Source organism: Mizuhopecten yessoensis, unplaced genomic scaffold (assembly GCF_002113885.1).
Source record: "Mizuhopecten yessoensis strain PY_sf001 unplaced genomic scaffold, ASM211388v2 scaffold8593, whole genome shotgun sequence".
Taxonomy (NCBI): domain Eukaryota; kingdom Metazoa; phylum Mollusca; class Bivalvia; order Pectinida; family Pectinidae; genus Mizuhopecten; species Mizuhopecten yessoensis.
In genome coordinates this window covers 93796-101837 of record NW_018407625.1, presented here as the reverse complement: position 1 = coordinate 101837, position 8042 = coordinate 93796, and the positions used below count along the sequence as shown (strand labels likewise).

Here is an 8042-nt window from a genome sequence, read left to right as displayed (position 1 = left end):
CATTTATCAATAGTCACGGGTATTATGGTATCAAAAAGAGAATTTCCAACAGAAACAAAGTTATAAATACTATCGCGGCGTATTAGCAAAATGTTTCCACCCCCTTGTGTATATCGAGTTAATTTTCTAGGCATAACAACAGACTTGAAAATTTCAATATCTACAGTGTAATCGTTCGGGATCCAACATTCGGATAAAAGTACTATGTCATAAGATAGAATGAATTTTCTGAAATCTAGTTAATTGAGCTTCTTATCAAAACCACCATTAATGTTCCAAGTTATTTTTTTTACATCCATCTCATGATAAGACAGTCCGGAGTGATTAGCATCACATGACTCCCTCCGACGCTCCTAGCTGGGAGTGGTAGTGTTCCTCCTTCTCCATTTGTCGGCACCACCTGACGTCGGCGTGGTTTCAAGCGCGTCACGATAAGATCGTCCGTGGTCGCCAGAATCAAAACCCTTGTCTTGTCACCTGAGTAGCGGCCATTGCCGGCGGCAGTACCTTCAGCAACCCCAACTGGTGCAGGAGCTGAAGTGTGAAGTTTACCATCTATGAATAGTTTATCGCGCACCAGCTGAGTGTTGCGACCGTTGGCCCTGGCCTGTTTCCTGATCGGGTATAAGTTACGACGTTCGTTCTCAATCTCGACAGGAAATTGTTCGTTGATACTATAAGGACTACCACGCAGTTTGAACGTCTGACTCTTAATATGTAAGAGGTCTTTGTAGTGAACAAAACGTGCCACCACAGGTCGCGGTTTACCATGCTTAGCCCTCCCAAAACGGTGAACATTTTCGAACTCAACGTTGTGTTCGACTCCTAGTTTTCCGTAAAGAAAATCCCGCAACACTGCCTCCGTGTTCTCCTCCTTGTGTTCCACGCGCAAACCGCTGAAAACCAAATCGTTTTTCATAGAACGGCTACGAAGAACGAGCATGTCCTCGTTTATTTTCCCTTTCTCCCTTGTCAGAGCGTCTATGTCCTTTTTCAAGGTTGATAACACAGCAGCAGTGTTGTTCTGGACGTCAACCATAGAAGCCTTGTTTGCGTCAACTTGTCTCTTTACCGAATCAAAAATATCGCTCACTGACAGAGCGCTCTTCTCAAAGTCACGCGACCTTGAATCAATGTCCTGAATCTTATTTGCGAGCTCACTGTTTTTGACTTACACATTTACCAGTTCGTGCTCTAATTGGTTGACCTTTACATATAGTGCAGACAAGGTACTATGATAGGGCCATCTAAGATATGTATGTGGAGATCTCTAGAAATAGAGGGATGTATTTACTGGCGTCGGACTCGTATCCTACTATATACTTGTACGGAGTCATTGTCTTTGTTTACTCCTGATACCAATCCGGCGGGGGACTTTGTTTGAGACCCTTTATTTCCTTTCTAGAGATTCTTGTCATTTCATTTATCATCATTTAGGAAGTGCAGTAAGAGCTACAGCTCATGATCCGACAACAAGAGGAGCTGAGGAAATAATAACACGAACTGAAGAGACAGTAACACAAACTGAGACAACATCTAGAACTGATACGACACCAACATGAACTGAAGTGACAGTAACACAAACCGAGAAAACATCTAGAACTGATACGACACCAACATGAACTGAAATGACAGTAACACAAACTGGGACAACATCTAGAACTGATACGACACCAACATGAACTGAAGTGGCAGTAACACAAACCGAGACAACATCTAGAACTGAGACGACACCAACATGAACTGAAGTGACAGTAACACAACCCGAGACAACATCTAGAACTGATACGACACCAACATGAACTGAAGTGAGAGTATCACAAACCGAGACAACATCTAGAACTGATACGACATCAACATGAACTGAAGTGACAGTAACACAAACTGGGACAACATCTAGAACTGATACGACACCAACATGAACTGAAGTGACAGTAACACAAACCGAGACAACATCTAGAACTGATACGACACCAACATGAACTGAAGTGACAGTAACACAAACTGGGACAACATCTAGAACTGATACGACACCAACATGAACTGAAGTGACAGTAACACAAACCGAGACAACATCTAGAACTGATACGACACCAACATGAACTGAAGTGACAGTAACACAAACCGAGACAACATCTAGAACTGATACGACACCAACATGAACTGAAGTGACAGTAACACAAACCGAGACAACATCTAGAACTGATACGACACCAACATGAACTGAAGTGACAGTAACACAAACCGAGACAACATCTAGAACTGATACGACACCAACATGAACTGAAGTGACAGTAACACAAACCGAGACAACATCTAGAACTGATACGACACCAACATGAACTGAAGTGACAGTAACACAAACCGAGACAACATCTAGAACTGATACGACACCAACATGAACTGAAGTGACAGTAACACAAACCGAGACAACATCTAGAACTGATACGACACCAACATGAACTGAAGTGACAGTAACACAAACCGAGACAACATCTAGAACTGATACGACACCAACATGGACTGAAGTGAAAAAAAAGCAACAAAAACAACAACAACAACAACAACAACAGACACTGAGGAGACAACAACTTGAACTAAGGAGACAAAAATACGGTTTGAGATGACATCGACGGTGGCCGAAGAGACAGAAACAGGAACTGAGGTGATTAAAACGAACCGAGGTACCATATCTTAGCATTAGTGTTGAAATCAGTGATTTCACGGAAACGTTTATTTGTGTTTAGTGTAAATTATCGTAAAAGCTACAGATTCTTAAAATATATGTTCTTCATTTATAATGGCAAAACATAATGGATTTTCAGAGTCAGTTAAAAAATTAGTTCATACACATTTTAATAAAGTTTGTAAAATTTCATTTTTTTTTGCAATTTTAAATTTTTGCAAAGAAGACATAATCTCGTCTTTTCTTGGTAAGGAGTGCTCACCAGAAATTTGCTTTCCGGATCTGAAATAGGATCTGAAAATGATTTTACCGGTAAAGGTAAAGTATAAGGCGGACACAATCTTGTGGCCTGTTAAGACCTTATGAAAATGTTTAAAACACATGAAGTTAGGAAAACAGTTAAGCTTTACCTGCTGAAGATATGCTTAGTACATTGGAATATTTGTTGATCTAGATATTTTTTCCGAAAAACAGAGTGCCCAATTTATTGACGTGGTTTGACACACTAACGTGAAAATAGAAATCCCCCAAAAAGAAGTCATATTTATTTCATTGTTCACATAGGTAAGTTATATACACTGAGAAATTAAACTTTTTACCTGTTCTTCCGGATACAGCAGGGATGCACAGTGCACAGTGTGAAAATGTGCATTACTTAACTTAACGCCTGAGGCACATACATCATTGCTCTTTTAAATTATTTATATGTTACTTATTCAGTTTGCATTCATATGACTTTTTATTCATGAATTTCCATGTAATACGTTGATGCGTTTCTGAGATTAACAATATGTAAATTACCTGAGAATGTATTAACCTGGTTCGATACCAGACTCATAGTGAGCTTAAGAATTAGTATCACTGACGTAATATTTGAGGTTGAAGCGGAAACGGGTTCGATGTTTTCAAGACATTAATAATGTTGTGTTTGTTGATGAATATGCTATGTCAGACCGTCTAACTTTATGGTCAGTCCGGTCGATGTTTCTCAGACAGGCTCCTAGACATAGAGGATTATAGAATTAACATGTGCTTACACCATCCACAAGCTGCTGACGACCAGTAAGGTAATTTCTCGTTTTGTTGTAGCTTAAGTTGTAAATTTGTTAAATTTCATATGGTTTTATCGATACGTTTTCCTTTTAACTGCATTTAACATTATGTTTCGTAACGCTTTTGATATAAATAGTTAATATTTCACTTTTTTACCCACTTATGAATCCCAAATAGACGAAATGATGCACTTAAATGTTTATTTTTTTGCCTTCTGCATTTTATCTCTCCAAGGGTACATGGATACTGTCAATGCCCTGTCCACGAGGACATGGGTACTGTAAATGCCCTGTCAACGAATACATGGAAACTGTCAATGCCCTGTCTACGAGTTAATGGGTACTGTCGATGCCCTGTCCATGAGTACATGGGTACTGTCGATGCCATGTCCACGAGGACATGGGTACTGTCAATGTCCTGTCCACGAGGACATGGATACTGTCAATGCCCTGTCTACGAGTTAATGGGTACTGTCAACGCCCTGTCTACGAGTTAATAGGTACTGTCGATGTCCTGTCCACGATGACATTGGTACTGTCAATGTCCTGTCTACGAGTTAATGGGTACTGTCAATGTCCTGTCTACGAGTTAATGGGTACTGTCAATGCCCTGTCTACGAAGCCATGGGTACTGTCGATGCCCTGTCTACGAGTTAATGGGTACTGTCAATGTCCTGTCTACGAGTTAATGGGTACTGTCAATGTCCTGTCTACGAGTTAATGGGTACTGTCAATGCCCTGTTTACGAGTTAATGGGTACTGTCAATGTCCTGTCCGGTAGAACATTGGTACTGTCAATTTCCTGCCTACGAGTTAATGGATACTGTCAATGTCCTGTCCACGAGGACATGGGTACTGTAAATGCCCTGTCTATGAGTTAATGGGTACTGTCAATGTCTTGTCCACGAGTTATTGGGTACTGTCAATGTCTTGTCCACGAGTTAATGCGTACTGTCAATGTCCTGTCTACGAGGCCATGGGTACTGTCAATGCCCTGTCCAAACACACAGCAGGTTTATGTACAAGTTCGAGTTTATTTGCGCATGGCGAGTTTTTCCGACATCATGAACTTGATCTTAAAATTAAAAAAATAATTTGAAATGACCAATATCTGTATAGTTATTGAAATTAAAAGATAAAGATATATAAGAAACAGGTTTATTTAATTATCATTTTACGGCAATTTCTAATTTTTTTTACCAGTGACCTCATTTTTTAATGTTCTCAATATTGTCTCAATATTTTACCCGTTAAACCCGTTATTTACCCCTTGTACAGTAAAGTTAAACCCTTTATTTACCGATTGTAGTGTAAAGTTAAACCCGTTATTTACCACTTGTACAGTAAAGTTAAACCCTTTATTTACCCCTTGTACAGTAAAGTTAAACCCGTTATTAACCCCTTGTACAGTAAAGTTAAACCCTTTATTTACCCCTTGTACTGTAAAGTTAAACCCGTTATTTACCCCTTGTACAGTAAAGTTATACCCGTTATTTACCCCTTGTACAATAAAGTTAAACCCGTTATTTCCCCCTTGTACAGTAAAGTTAAACCCTTTATTTACCGATTGTAGTGTAAAGTTAAACCCGTTATTTACCCCTTATACAGTAAAGTTAAACCCTTTATTTACCCCATGTACAGTAAAGTTAAACCCGTTATTTACACCTTGTACAGTAAAGTTAAACACGTTATTTACCCCTTGTACAGTAAAGTTATACCCGTTATTTACCCCTTGTACAATAAAGTTAAACCCTTTATTTACCCCTTGTACAGTAAAGTTAATCCCTTTATTAACCCCTTGTACAGTAAAGTTAAACCCTTTATTTACCGATTGTAGTGTAAAGTTAAACCCGTTATTTACCCCTTATACAGTAAAGTTAAACCCTTTATTTACCCCTTGTACTGTAAAGTTAAACCAGTTATTTACCCCTTGTAAAGTAAAGTTAAACCCGTTATTTACCCCTTATACAGTAAAGTTAAACCCTTTATTTACCCCTTGTACAGTAAAGTTTAACCCGTTATTTACCCCTTGTACAGTAAAGATAAACCCGTTATTTAACCCCTGTACAGTAAAGTTAAACCCGTTATTTACACCTTGTACAGTAAAGTTAAACACGTTATTTACCCCTTGTACAGTAAAGTTAAACACGTTATTTACCCCTTGTACAGTAAAGTTATACCCGTTATTTACCCCTTGTACAATAAAGTTAAACCCTTTATTTACCCCTTGTACAATAAAGTTTAACCCGTTATATACCCCTTGTACAGTAAAGTTAAACCCCTGATTTACCCCTTGTACAGTAAAGTTAAACCTGTTATTAACCCCTTGTACACTAAAGTTAAACCCGTTATTTACCCCTTGTACCGTAAAGTTAAACCCGTTATTTACCCCTTGGACAGTAAAGTTAAACCCGTTATTTACCCCGGGTACAGGAAAGGTAAACCCTTTATTAACCCCTTGTACAATAAAGTTAAACCCGTTATTTCCCCCTTGTACAGTAAAGTTAAACCCTTTATTAACCCCATGTACAATAAAGTTAAACCCGTTATTTACCCCTTGTAAAGTAAAGTTAAACCCGTTATTTACCCCTTCTACAGCAAAGTTAAACCCGTTATTTACCCCTTGTACCGTAAAGTTAAACCCGTTATTTACCCCTTGTACGGTAATGTTTAACCCGATATTTACCCCTTGTACTGTAAAGTTAAACCCGTTATTTACCCCTTGTACAGTAAAGTTAAACCCGTTATTTACCCCTGGTACAGTAAAGTTAAACCCTTTATTAACCCCTTGTACAATAAAGTTAAACCCGTTATTTACCCCTGGTACAGTAAAGTTAAACCCTTTATTAACCCCTTGTACAATAAAGTTAAACCCGTCATTTACCCCTTGTACAGTAAAGTTAAACCCTTTATTTACTCCTTGTAGAGTTAAGTTTAACCCTCTAATAACTCCTTGTAAAGTAATGTTTAACTCTCTATCAACTCCCTGTAAAAATATACAAAAACTTGAACTTGAACTTGAACTTAATAAAAATGACAACAATTAGGTAGAAATTTAAGGGGAATTATGTCCATGGATACGCTCCATCGACAATAACACTGCAGTTGATATTCGTTGGTACACAATGTACTATCGGCTCACAGGTTATCTAACGTCACTGTACCCAAATCAGGACACTTTTTAGTTAAATATCAACGTTCTTTATTCAATACTATACTATCAGTTCCAAAAATGTTTGTTCATTTTACTTAAAAAGATAGTATCCACTTTACATTTTTATCACAATTTAATATTTCGGGAGCGTGGTTGTAAAAAAAGAACGCGAAATACCATCAGATTTACGTAGGCCGTTGAACCGGCGTAACTGTACCCTGGAAGGGACACTTCCGTTATTTTGGCTAATATTTGGGTATAAATGAACAATATCGGCAGAAAATATGCATAGATGAAATATGTTAGAGACAACGAGGGTTCTGATTAAATTTCTTCTCCAAACTCTCATTAGTTTTGATAGAATAGACTTTTGAAAATGACACCCAAATAAATAGCGTCTCAAGGTACGTAAATCAGGAAAGGCTTGTTTTCGAAATTATTCTTACCTTTAAATTGTTCAAGCTTAATACAGTTTAAATGTCATGAAAATATTTTCAAATAAAACTGTATACATAAAAGTACTTCTTTGCATTAAATGATATTTTTTTTGGCCGATTGCACACTTACTTTTATTATAAAATAAAATGTTATCGTTTTCGTGCACATCATGTATATAATTTACAAATATACTTAAGCAGGTATGTAAGTTATTTAACTGAATGAGTTGTCGAATCTTGCACCGTTCTATGATATTACTTCTCAGTGCATCGACCGGTAGGGACAGCTTTCAAGCATGTGTAATAATACTCATTTTGCCCTCTTGTTTTCATATATACCATTATAGTTCACGAAAAGGTGGATAAGTACATATTAAACAAAACGTCCAGGTCATGACACATGGTTTGACAAATGAACATGCAATGTAAATTTTACATTTTCATATACGTGTATGCGTAATCGTAAGTTGACAATGCGCGCAAAAAAACAAGTCTCCGAAAAGATACCATGTTGTACACTGTGACACGCTGAAACAACCGTTCGGTTTGTAGGCGTGTTCTTTTTGACACTTTGTTGACGCCGTAACGATTCTAATTGTAACAACGTGTATGTAAGTTATGTAACACATAATTATACAATAACAACGTGTATGTTAGTTATGTAACACATAAATATACAATAACAACGTGTATGTTAGTTATGTAACACATAA

General features: G+C 37.6%; 1 protein-coding gene across 4 annotated transcripts in view; it reads left to right on the top strand.

Moving 5' to 3' along the window:
- The first annotated feature begins 3473 nt into the window (after positions 1 to 3473).
- LOC110456259 (zinc metalloproteinase nas-15-like) overlaps positions 3474 to 8042 on the top strand; it is a 42933-nt gene continuing 38364 nt past the window's right edge. For 3 of the 4 annotated variants that reach the window (XM_021506875.1, XM_021506871.1, XM_021506872.1), the window contains exon 1: positions 3474 to 3753. The gene's annotated coding sequence lies outside the window, so the exon portion shown is untranslated. The remainder of the gene's footprint in view (positions 3754 to 8042) is intronic. The other variant, XM_021506874.1, reaches the window with a different exon arrangement.